We start from the raw sequence: 13,821 nt of genomic DNA on the forward strand, positions 1-13,821 counted from the left end.
TTGGCCCCAACTGGCTGCACTTCTGAATCCCTGTGGCTAGGGAAATGAACTGAGGGATTTAGGCCTAAATGTGTATGCAGAAAGGATTGTCACAAAACTTGTTTTTCTCAGTGCGGGGGATTTTGTGTAATTTTTACTTTCTTCTCTAATATCAGATTAATTTTTAGAAGTTCACGGGATTGTTACTTAATAAAAAATGATAAAGCTATTTTTTTGTGGAAAAACGTTATTTCATAACAGATTGCTGAGGAGAGTACGGATTTATATATATTTTTCTCTTTATCATTTCGTTTCTATTTTTGTCCTGGCAGGGAGTCTTTTTTAATGTAAGCCCCTTTTAAAAATGGCCCCCCAAATACTATGTATGTACCAGGAAAGATTTTCCTCCAACAATGTGCAATGAGTTTAATTATGTTTCGTTATACATTAGCAGTACAATTAACATTTACTTCTCATCAAGCCTCTCTGCTTAGTTGGAACAATGGTATGGTTGACAGGCTTGAATTATATTTGTACCTCAACAAGTGTACTCATATTATGTCCTTGAAGCCATGCTAAGTTATACCACTCTCATCTGAGAGAGGAAACACACCAGTTCCTTTTGATCTGATCTGTGTAAGAGTGACTATGAGCAAATTCCGGCGGAAGTCTGAGGCCCCCGGCAGCGGGTGCAGGGACGAAGGATAGGGTGACCCCGCACTCACTGCACTAGTTGTCTTTACTGGAGCCTTCATGCCCCAGGAAATGGCACGTACTGCCACACACAGTGGGCTATTTTTAGCCCTGTGGAAACTGGAGAACTTGAACACTCACCAACAAGGAAGTCGAAGAGAGGGAAGGCTTAAGAGAGAAAGATGAGATGCTTTATCTTTTCCTCCTGTGATTTTATTTGGCAGCTAGTCATCCAGTTAGCAAGGTCTAGGAGATAACGAACAGATAAAACGCTGAGTAGTGAGAGATGGTTGGGTGAAGCAAAGGTAGCTGGCAGAGGGAAGGAGCACGGGACATTTTCATGTGCAGGGGAGGAGCAGCTATGGAATTGAGTTACTTAATCCTAGAGGGAGAGGTAAAGGCAAAGAGGCTGTTTCTGGAGAAGTCGGTCAAGACCTGAAGTGAAAATCTTTGAGTGTTGGAAAAATGGTTTTAAAAAAATCAGATATGACTTACGGTAACTTTCCAGCTATGTTAATTTAGGCAAATTACTTAAACCTCTCTGAGCCTCAGGTTTTTATTTATAAAGTGTAGGTTTTAAATACCTACCTCAGAGGGTTATGAGGCTTAAATGGGCCAAATATATGTAAAACACTCCGCATGGTGCCTAGACCATAGGAAACACTTATAAGGAGTGGCTATTATTACTTTGTTTTAATTTCTGTGTTCTGAATGGAATTGCTCTACTGTTCATAAAGAGGCAAGAATAATAATAAACTATTCAGCAAGGGGGACATTCTCGCTCTTGTTCCTCATACACATACACTCACATACAGGAAAACAAATTACAGGTGTCTTCTTGGTAACATAATCCACTCATAATGAGGCAATGCTCAAGAGAGTTATTCTACTGACACTGTCAGTATTACTCTGACACTGTCCACCTCTGTTTTGTAGTTGCTCAGCAAAGAGGGAAAACCTTCTGGATTCTCATGAACATGGGGTAAGTGTAGTGTAAGTGTGAGAGCAAACCAAAGCAAATCAATGTATGTCCTTTAGACACTCATTGCTAACTAAATGTAATAGTTCCCATGGGTAAAATTAAACAAAAGATACGTAAATGCACCGATATTAAGACAATCAAAGAATGATAAAAAGCAATGTAGTGCACAGGGCCTCAAGTTGATATTTAGCCAAGATTATTAATTAAACTTCAAAACAAGAAAATATAAATTAATATTAGAAAAATATTTATGTGTTCTAAGCAAAAATAAAACAATTCACAGAAGGTATTTTTGCACTGGCCAGGACTCGACACTATGAGACTTCTAAGATCTTTCAACTCTCAGGAAAAAGTAATATTATCATTCCTTTGCATGAAAAACACAATGAATGTTGTCTTTTTAAATCTTACCTTCTCTTCAACTTGATTTTCTTCAGTTTTTCAGTGAGAGGCAATTAACACTAAAAGTCTTGGCAAATGGTATTTTATAATCTGCATAACAAACATCAGCTCTACTCTTCAAGATGACTTGAGTTATTTTGGCTTATAGAGAAGTTTATAAAATTTTATAATTCGTATTTAAAAAATTACCAGCAACTTTCATTTACATTTCTTTCTTATTTTTAATTCTACAAGTTCTCTCTTTCTCTCTCTCTCTCTCTCTATATATATACACACACATATAAAATCCTTTCCAATGCAATCTAGAAAGAGATAAATGTGCAGAATTTTTGTTTCTCCTATCTTTTCTCTCTCCTTGCAACAATACCCCATTGACTGTATCTGAAATTTAAAGTAAACAGAAATAAACTATAACTGTTTTTCTATGTGACTTATATATACACAATCAATGTATATATATGAGAATGTACTAAATTTTCTTATACATACATTTAAAAAAGAGGGAAGACTCTAAATGACCTGAAATTCCCCCCATATTCTTTAGATTTCTAGAATTGGCAGATAGATAGGTGAAATTATATATATATATATATATATATATATATATATATACACACAATCATAGGCAAATGGATCTAAAGGTGGCTGCTATAGGACAAGTCTCCTAGGAAGGAGCCCCTGAGATAGACATCTCTGTGCACAAAATTTACTGGACTGCTCTTGGGACTGACACTTCCAGGGGAAGAGAAAGAGGCATGATGGGCCCAAGAAGGTAGCCTGTAATATATATAGTCACAACAAGACTTCAGCCAACTCCTGGGATTGGGTTAGGGAAAGAGGCCCACCTTTATACTGGATACGAGATGGCTGTAGGAAGGGACTCCACTCTAGGAAAGGAGGCTGACTACGCCTGAGGGAAACTCCCAGAGAAAGTTGAAAGCTGATGGCTGTCAGCAAGTAAAATTTCTAGCTTCCAGGAGAATAGGATCCTTGGTCATGGAGAGACAATCTAAGCAGTGTGGCACTGGATCCAGAAGTCATGGAGGATAGATGTCATTCTTGGGTAAGGTGCTCGCTGCGAATGTGAGGTGACTGACAGTTGAGATAACCTTTGGTTGCTACCCCAACCCCCACATAGATATTCCTGTACCCCATACTTGTCTGCCATTCCATCTGCTATTATCTTGGCAGAGGGATGAAACAGCAGAATACAGAGAACACAAAGATCAATTCTTTGCTTTTGAGTTTCAAAAGGTTTGGCCTTGGCAAAGACAACATATCTGAAAGAAAGCAGGCTGTGTAAGAAGAGAAGGTTTCTCAACTTTTCCCAGACTAGATAAAGATTTCATGGGCTTTGGCAAGGAAAAGCAGAAAGAAAAATAGAGACCTTGGAGGACTGTGAATTCCTGGGGTGGAACTCGGGAGCTCAGAGCACAGGAATGAAAGAGACCACACTGTCCCTGACCTCAAGGAATTTACAGACTAGCAGAGAAGATACATTCAACAAATAAACGCCATAAAGCAAGTTGACTATTATGATAGAACATACAGGAAGGGAACTGAACTAGGCATACACGTCTGGGAATGCTTTGCTAAAAAAGAGATTTAGTTGGGAATTTGTAGCATAAGTAGATGCTGTCTAAATGGAGAGTAGAGAGAAAAAGTGTTTCAGGGAATAGGAGCACATGTAGAAAATTGTGAAGGAAGAGCATGTGGCATGTTTTAGAAGTCAAGAGAAGTCCAAGATGATTACTGGAATGGAGAAAGAAGAGGAACAGTAGGAAAGGTAGGCAAATTCATTAGGAATTTAGTGCTGTAATCGATAGGGAAGGGATAGTGGTCAGAACTCCAGATGAACCCTGGGAATGTATGGAATCAAATAGATTGGAGAGGTAGCACTGATGAGACTTGGTGATTGCTGTGGGAATGAGAAAGAGCTTGTGGCAAATATGAAAGATCTAGTAGGATTGTCAGGAAATATCAAGTACCTGGTTTAGGATGATGACCAAGAACTTTACAGTAACACAAATTCCCTGGGAATATACAGAGAATTATAAGTAAATAATAGCTCTGTATTCATACATACCTATAAATCAGGTTATTTCAGAAGATCTCTCTGCCTTTGGTCTTTCCACTCCTATGGAGTTATTTATGCATCTTCATAGACCTAGAGAGAAAAACCATGACTATGAGTTTACTTAGGGATTCCATTCATGTGCAGTGACTTCCTAGAAGGAAGGGATTTGCTAAAGGGAGGTGGAAATAGGAGACTAGAGGGGAGGAAAGGTTTGAAGGGTCCTAAGGAAGTTTACTTTTTTGGCAGCTCAAGGTTATACTTTCTGGTGAGCTTCACTTATTGATTGATTCGTTCAAACTCTTTTACTGAGTACTTATTATATTAAAGGCACATTGCATGCAAGACCTTGTGAAAGATCTAAGGGTGACTAGCAATTAGAGGGCACAGACTCCCTTGGTAGCTCTTTCAAGTCTGCCTTGGAATCGCTAGTCCTAAAGGATCACCCTTAGTGTTGGACTGAAAATAGGGAACTCTTCAAATTAGATCGGAAATCATTCAATATACCTTCCTTCCCTCATTTTGGAGATCTCTTGATCTCCTCCAAGTGCGAATCTTCCTGCTTCTCGTGGAGATTAAGCTCTATATCAGCTATTTCAACTCTTTTCTGCTCCAAGTCCTCAAACAATGCTACTCGGGGCTCCTTTTGATTTTTCTAACCTTTAGCCTGATAATATTAATGCCATTAGCTAACATGGCCATTTCCCATTCTGTCTTACCCCTGTACGTCATCATGAGTGTATCTCAAGCAAGAACACCTTTGTTGCTTCAGACCTTCAGAACCCTTGACTCAGGCCTCCCCCTGCCTTTTTCAGCAAGCCCATGGTAGCCTATAGACAGCCATTAAAGCACGTGCTCATGAATTTGGACATTGCTTGTTTTCTCCTTCCTTCTCTCAATGGCACAACTTCTGGTCACTCCTGTTCCATTCCCTACTCTTTCCTGCTTTCCTTCAGTGTTCCCTCTTTCTCCTCTACTTTTCTTACTGGGTAAGTCATTAAGGGAAGCAGAGATCTGTAGTAATGAGAGCTGGGCAGGAGTTGAATACTCTTTCCAACTTTCCACTGGAAATACTTTAGATCATAGACTACTGAGATACAGAGAATTGTATTAAAATAATAAAATATTGCAATTAGCTTGGTTGTCCATTCCCTAGGTATATAACTTTAGGTGAGATATCTCTCTAGGCTTCAGTTTCTTGTATGTATAATGAAACTAGTATGTGATTGACGAGTCAAGATGGATTTATTAGAAAGCCTATGAAGCTTAGCTAAAGCTGCACAGATCCCTTTCCAGAACCTTGTAAAGGGCCATGGTAATTTTGTATTATTTTCTTAAAGATCCATCCTTCCCCAAACCCTATCAACTTCAAGTCCCATTGAACCTAGCTCTGCCTCTACTGGTAGGGTTTTGTAAGAATGAAATAGACAATGTATAGGAAACACTTAGCACAAGCCCTTGAAGCTATTGCTGTCACCATTATCATTATTAATACTACTATATTACTTATCTATACAAAGGATTGTAAAAGCTCAATCAAAATTAAAAATCAACACCTGAAACTGATGTAACATTGTGTGTCAACTATATTCAAATGAAAAAACTTAAACTACTTTGTGTCAAACTTTAAAAGCTATAAGAACAAATGAAAAACATACATTTTCCAGTTTTTACAAGGCTTTATTGTAGTATATAGTAACAATATTTTTCAAACATTTAAAATTTAATTTTAATTATAAAAGGTAGTGTATGATTGTTCTAAAAATCCAAACAGTACAGTTAAATAAAAATCTTGAGTTAAAAATAAAAATCTCCTTTCTGTTTCTCCCTTCCAGGCTATTGTTCCTCCCTCCCCAGAAACATTCTCCTCCTAGCGTAATCATAAAATAAGACTTTGATGTATGTTTTTCTGAATCTTAAAATGTACTTTCCATTTAAATGTAAAAATTCCTGGGGCACCTGAGTAGCTCAGTTGGTTAAGCATCTGACTTGGGCTCAGGTCATCATCTCGTGGTTCATGAGTTCAAGCTCCTTGTAAGGTTCTGTGCCGACCGCTTGGAGTCTGGAACCTGCTTCGGATTCTGTCTCCCTCTTTTTGCCCCTCCCCCACTCATGCTCTGGCTCTCTCCCTCTCTCTGTGTCAAAAGTAAATAAACTTAAAAAAATTTTAATGTAAAAATTCCTATCTCACAAACAATACAAAAGTAATTTTTGGTTTTTTTTAAAGTCCCCCCTTCTGTTGAAAACTGGCACAGAAAAGCCATACCAAATAGGTAACTAAAGAGAACACACACACACACACACACTCATAGTCCTAGCAGTTTTCACAAATCAAAATACCCAGAATCTGAGGAAACCAGGACTGTCTTCTTATGGATTTTGCCAATTCATGAAAGACCATTATTTTAAGTGTTATCAGAGAACACGTGCTAAATGACAATGCACACATTACCTCGGTGTCAACCTGTGCTGAAGACCAGTGCTTGAGCCTCGTTCTACACAGGTCAGGGTGTGAAAGGCAATGGAAAGTAACCCCAGATAAAGCAAGGCAGGTGGGATCGGCTTTGTGTCTCTTTTATCTTTCTGCTTCTTAGTTGTAAATATTATGCATTAAGCTCCTGTATTGAGGAAGAAATAAAAATTAGTGTTGCTTCTGTATGCATTTTTTTAAAAATTGAAGAGTATGCCAACCATAGAGACTGACACATTAGCTATTAGAAAATTCCTTCAAATGTGTGTACATGTACTATAAAAATGTGCATTATGGAAACTGTAAAGACCTCTTCATAAATTTTTTAGGTACTTTTTTGCTACTACTATAAATACCCCTTTGGAATTATTTCCAGTGCTTGGTGGAACATTCAGCCTGCAAAACACATTCACCTGAGAAAGAGTTAAATAGATAACATGTTTAAAAACCTCATAATGTAAAGGAGAGATGGAAAAAAACCCCGAATATTATTTATTCAAGACCTTTGTGTCATATTCTTCCAAAAAATAATTATTTTTCAGAGAGAACATAGATGGTTGTTCTTATAATTTAATTCTTAAGGAGTTTTCATAAATACTTCTTAAAATGAACATGTTTAATGTGCTTTCTAGTTTAACCTATTAAGTGCAATTTAAAATTAAAGAATAGCTACAGTTCATAGTGAAATCATTAACATTGAATTTACACAGAATTTTTCATGTCTATTATTTATAAAATGTATGTATTTATAGCTTAGTGTAATAAATACGAATAAATTAAACTATACATACTATTTTCTCTAATTTATGAACTTGATTTGTTTGTTTTACTATTACCTACATAAATAAATGAGTTTAATTTAAATATTAAGTTGTAAGGGAAATATATGTCAGGTCAGGTAGCAAAGAACCTAAATTGAATAATTTAATTCCAGACCATCTTAAGACGTATACAAATTCCATGGTAAAAATATGGTTGGCTTGTTTTGCTTTGAATATATTGTAGCACAAAATCTATTTTTTCTTAAGCAATTATATGCTTAGTAGATTTCTCTCTCGCACATGAACACACATACATTTTACTAGTTATTTCTTTTTTCTGCCAGTTTGGTTTGTACTCACAAACCATAGCTAAAGTGGAACTTGCAAGTTGAAGTCCAACCAGTACCAGAATTTGATTGCAAGCAATGAAAACAAACTCTGCCTAATTTTTTTTTTTTAATTTTTTTTTCAACGTTTATTTATTTTTGGGACAGAGAGAGACAGAGCATGAACGGGGGAGAGGCAGAGAGAGGGCGACACAGAATCAGAAACAGGCTCCAGGCTCTGAGCCATCAGCCCAGAGCCTGACGCGGGGCTCGAACTCACGGACCGCGAGATCGTGACCTGGCTGAAGTCGGACGCTTAACCGACTGCGCCACCCAGGCGCCCCAAACTCTGCCTAATTAAACAGAGAAGAAATTTGTTGGAAGAATACAGGTTAGCTCACAGAATCAAAAGGAAAGCTGCTGAGCAGCCCCAGGAACGGCAGACCTAGAGCAGTTGTAGGGATTAGGTAAAAAGGATCAGTGGACAATGTCTGCGGGAAGAAGCTCACTGGAATGAATCTACACCCTGTCTCAGCAGCATTCTGCTCAGGATCCAGATTCCCAGAATGAGAGTTCACAAGGCCACACCTTGACTGGGACATTCTGAACATCTTCATTGAAATTATGACGAAGAAGGCAGGGAGTTGGAAAGACATAGATCTCCAGAGGTAAATCAAGGCATGGTTACCAAAAACAGGAAAAGATTCTGGGAGTTGAGAGTAGTACATGTTCTTAGATCCTGAAATATAACATACTGTAGCTACCATAACATTTATTTGTAGTTGCTATCTATGGCTTTGATCATTAATAGTTAGAACATGTGGGAGGATATTGTAGCCAGCAAGGCTTTTGCTAAGACTAATAAATAAGGGAGTGCCTGGGTGGCTCAGTCAGTTAAGTGTCGGACTCCTGGTTTCAGCTTAGGTCATGATCTCACAGTTTGTGAGTTCGAGCCCTGTGTCAGGCTCTGCACTACAGCGTGGAGCTTGCTTGGGATTCCCTCTCTCCCCACCTTTCTCTGCCCGTCCCCTGCTCACAGACTCTCTCAAAATAAATAAATAAACTTAAAAAAATAATGAACAAGAAAAACAAGGACATTTCTTTTTTTTAAAAAGTTTATTTATTTTAAAGTTTATTTTGAGAGAGAGGGAGGGCATTTGTGAACACAAGCAGGGGAGGGACAGAGAGAGAAGGAGACAGAGAATCCCAAGCAGGCTCCTTGCTGTAAGTGGGGAGCCCAATGCAGGGCTCAGACTCACAAACTATGAGATCATGACCTGAGACAAAAATCAAGAGTCACTTGCTCAACTGACTAAGCCACCCAGGTGCCCCTGTTTATTTGTTTTTGAGAGAGAGAGAGAGAGAGAGAGAGAGAGAGAGAATCCCAAGCAGGTTCCACACTGTCAATGTGAAGCCCAATTTGAGGCTCAAGGCTCAGTCTCAAGACTGTGAGATCATGACCTTAGCCAAAAGCAAGAGTCGGATGCTTAGCTGACTGAGCCACCCAGGCATTCCAAGGACATTTTTTATTTATCCTATCTCCCTCCTCCTTCCACTTGTTACTACTAAGCTTTCAATGGAATATGCAAACCTTAAATGAAAACTTTCTCTGCACTTGGATATGTACAGGCAACAAGCCAGGAAACCTAAATCACATTCCCAGTTGTTTCTCTAATATGCTAAGAGATCTTGGCTAATTGAACCTTTTTTAAGGTTTAGTTTCTTCATTTGAAAAATGAAGGTGTTAGACTACAATTTTAGCTATAGCATTCATTTCTGTGGTTAGACAACAGCAGGCAGAGCTCTTTGCTATTGGTTTCTGCCAACCTTTCCCAGGGTCAGGCCATTCAACAGAGGACCCATGGGCCCATGTGCTTACATTCCTGGATGGTGACTAGTGGAAGGAGAATGTCCAGCCCCTGCTGAGGAGGTGGGATGAGTCCATTCATTTGTCCATGTACTCATTCAATCAATCATTAGCCAGGCCTACAGTGTGCCAAACCTTAGAGGATGAAGGTGAGAGCCACTACCCTCAAGAAGTTCAGAGATATCGGTTCACAGTAATTCCTAAGAAACAAGATCTCGTGAATTTGAACAAACCTGAAGAAAAAGAGGAAGAGTCATATACAGATCACCCTAACCTCCAGTGCTAACTGTAGTGACTGGGTATACATAAAGGCTCATGGGAGCAAGGAAGAAAGCACCCTGTCCACTACAGAACAGGGTTAGAGGGCCAGGATTGGTTTTGAGGGGATTTAAAAAATAAATAGGAGTTTGGTTCATTCTTTCAACAGTTATTGGGCACCTTTGTGAAGACATGTGCACAGCAATGGAAAATGGCCATAAAATGAAAGATAGATAGTCTAGGAGATGAGAGGGAGGGAGGAAGGAGAGAGGAAAGAAAAGATGTTGTAGACAGAAAAGTAAAGAAACAACACACCTGCAGTTATCACTACATGAAAACAGAATAATATTAATGGCTAACGCTTCGTGCTTGCTCTTTGCTAGGCACAGTTTTAATTGCTTTCCACGTACCGATTTATTTCGGGGATAGGCACCGTTATTATTCCTGTTTTACAGTAAAGAAAAAGATAGAGAGTTTATTTAGGCAACTTGCCCAGGGAAATGTGGAGAGGATGAGGTAGGTTTGGGATTTGAACTCAGACAAGTCAGACTCTGGAGTCTGGGCATTTAACCACCATGCTATACCACCTCTGCACATACATAACAGCTGAACACTCATCCAATGTAAATTTAGTAGGGTTGGTCTATTTTAGACCAATTCAAAATACAGAGCCAGTTTAAAAGAATAAATTAGTACCCACAGCTATAAATATTCTTCTTAAAATTACACTATCATTTCCTTTATATAGCTTCTTTTTTTTTTTTTTTAACCTTCGCTAAACCTCCCCCAAATTCAGCCTTTATGACTGAATCTTTGGCCAAAAATTAACGCTTAACTAGAGCAGGAGAAATTCTGATCCACTTGGGTCTTCCTAGGTCAGAAAAAGAAAACGTTTGAAAATTGAAAAGTGTGGTTATTTTGTTGTATGAAGATTAGTAGCTCTGACTCATAATAAATAAGTGAAAAATGAGGTCTTATGAATTTGAAGAAAACCTGATGGACAATATGTTAATGTTTTTTGTAAGACAATCTTGTCACATTCCTCCCCCTCATATTTAAGTAGTAATATCATTAAGAGTTATAAAATTTCTTATTTGATTATAGGGTTTTTTGTTTTCTTAGTACCACTCATTTTTATAACTATGAATTTATATAACGACATTATCTGGAGATACAAAGTCATGCAACTAATTTTGGTCTCGTTGTTGTTGCTGTTGTTGGGCTTTAACTGGTAACTGAAAGAATTTAGGGACTAAAATATTAAAAAATAAACAACATGACATACCCAATCTCATAATATAGCTTCACAGCACAAACATGTTTGAGGGTTGATGTAAAAGATAACTTTTTTTGTCACTATAGAATTATCTTTCATTAAATAATGAGAATCTTAAGTCTAAAGCCTGAACTTTTTCTCTCAGAATTCTCTCTAGACCCTCAAACCCATGGAAACCTTTCCTTCTTCTGAACTTCCATGACATTCACTCCCTCTTGTATCATTGGTCCTTATCACGCCCTGCCTGAAGGATACTATTATTTCTTGCTGGAGTATAAGTTCTCCAAGATGGGGACAGTGATTACATTCCTCTGTATCCTCTAATACAAACTACCACACGGTAGACCCTCAGTAAATATGTATGAATGAGATATTTGATCAACTACATACCACACTGGGTAATTCAAGCTAAAAACTTTCATTAGAGAACATTATTTAAACAGTCTGTCAGGGCGCCTGGGTGGCTCAGTCGGTTAAGTGTCCGACTTTGGCTCAGGTCATGATCTCATAGTTTGTAGATTTGACCCCGGTGTCGAGTTCTATGCTAACGGCTCAGAGCCTGGAACCTGCTTCCGTTTCTGTGTCTCCCTCTGTCTCTGCCCCTCCCCCCCCCCAATAAATAAACATTAAAAAATTTTTAAACAGTCTGTCAGTCTACATTGAATCAAATGGGTGATTTCAAAGTTCCATTTCATATTAACTGGTCACACGCAAATAAATGCAAATAAATGATTAAATGCATCGGAAGAGTCAGATTTAAATCAAACAATTGTTTTAACTGTAGAAACAGTGTTGACACATATAGGCCATGTCTTCTATTTTATTTACATATTTTTCCTCAGTATCTAGTACATTCCCAAGAAAAGCCCAATAAATGCTGGGTGATGTTGAATGTATATCTATATGACTACAGCTTTGCAAATGTTGTTTTATTATTGCTTCCATAAATGTATTTTGATAGGTTTCTATATCTGTTTTTAATACTGAATTTTTAATAAATGATTTGAAGTCAGGAAAGAATCAGTTGTCCCCAGCTAATGTAAGAAAGTAAAAGCAAAATATCTGTTTTCTGATAAGTAGGCCACACATTTTTTGTAAGTTTGTTTGTTTGTTTGTTTAGAGAGGGAGAGAGAATCCCAAGCAGGCTCTGTGCTGTCACTGCAGAGCCCGAAGTGGGGCTTAATCCCACAACCGTGAGATCATGACCAGAGCCAAAATCAAGAGTCAGACGCTTAACCGACTGAGCCACCCAGGTGCCCAGCCACACTTTCAATATGCCATTATCCTCCACTTCTCTTTCTTTTGGGACTTTCTTCTGGTGTTTAGAGAGTCATATGAATATGGCTGGTGGATCTAAACGCTAAGGCTTGCCAATTATACAATGGTTAACAATTTGAAATTTTCTCTGGCATCTGGAATTAAAATAGAAACTCCAAATAGCATTTCCATACCAATTTCATACCACTTCCATATTAATAGTTTCCCAGACTCACCTTTCACAAGTGACAAACACACGGGCCTTGATAGAGAGTTTTCACTCTCTGGGACTTGGCCAAGCAATGAATGCCTGTGGTAGACAGGAACATTGGGTGGATTTTATCTGGTAAGCATATTTCAAATACATAATTTATGCCACAATTTCCTTGGAAGTTTTGTAACATTATGATAAAACAAACTCATGCATGGAGAGACAATTGTCTTTTTACATATGGAAGTTCTCTGTCTAGCTCCAACTATTCCATTTTCATATAGTAAAAACCCACAGTGAAGACTGAGCATGTTGAGCAGTATTTTAGTAAGACCTTGACCTAACAGATACTAGTTTCACAGTCAAGTAGAGCCAGCCTTAGCCAAAGACAGGGATTGTATCGGGCATCATGGTCAGTTGGGGCTCAACGCTTGGGGCCCTCTCTTGAACGCAACTAGTTCTGTTGAGAGAAGGACAATGATTAACATTCCCAAATCAAAGACATTTTAAGTGTCTAGCAGTTGGCTGGGTTTAAGTCACAAGTTACTGCACAGCTATAAATTAGGCCCCAGCCACACCAACATGGGTGCACCAGGCTAGTATTTTCCAAATTTACTGACGACAAAACACTGTCAAATTTTAGTACGCATGTGTGTTTGGATAAAGGTACACATTAAAGAAATGATATCATATACACCTTAAATTTACACAATGTTTTATATGTCAATTGTATCTCAGTGAAAATTAAAAAATTTGAAGCAGAAATGACCTCACAAAGGAATGGAATTCTGCAAGAAATGATAAAAATTTGATCTGTGACTTTAAAAAACTATAGTTAGACTCTAATTAAACAATAATAAGAAATTAGAAAAATTAAAATATGTCAATTGTGAGAGTAAAAAGAACAATATATAAAGTTAAACGCACATTTTATAATTTTGTTAGAAAACCTGCCATACAAAACCCCCCAACATTTTAAATTAGCAAACTGATTTCTTTTTACATTGCCAAGTACTTATTCAATATTAGAAATAATATTCTCGATTCATACTTCAAATATATTTCAAAACTTTGTTTTTATGGTATGAAGTTTGAAAAATAAAAATCATTTACACAGCTCTATTGAAGAGAAGAATATGAGCATTATTTTTTAACAGTTATGCATCTTGAATTAAGCTGCTTTGCATCTCCAGTCCAGATATCATTTTAGAACCCCAGCTCCAAACAGTCAATTGCTTCTCCAGGACACCATTTGGATTTCTCAT

This window comes from Lynx canadensis, chromosome B2, assembly GCF_007474595.2.
Source record: "Lynx canadensis isolate LIC74 chromosome B2, mLynCan4.pri.v2, whole genome shotgun sequence".
Lineage (NCBI taxonomy): Eukaryota > Metazoa > Chordata > Mammalia > Carnivora > Felidae > Lynx > Lynx canadensis.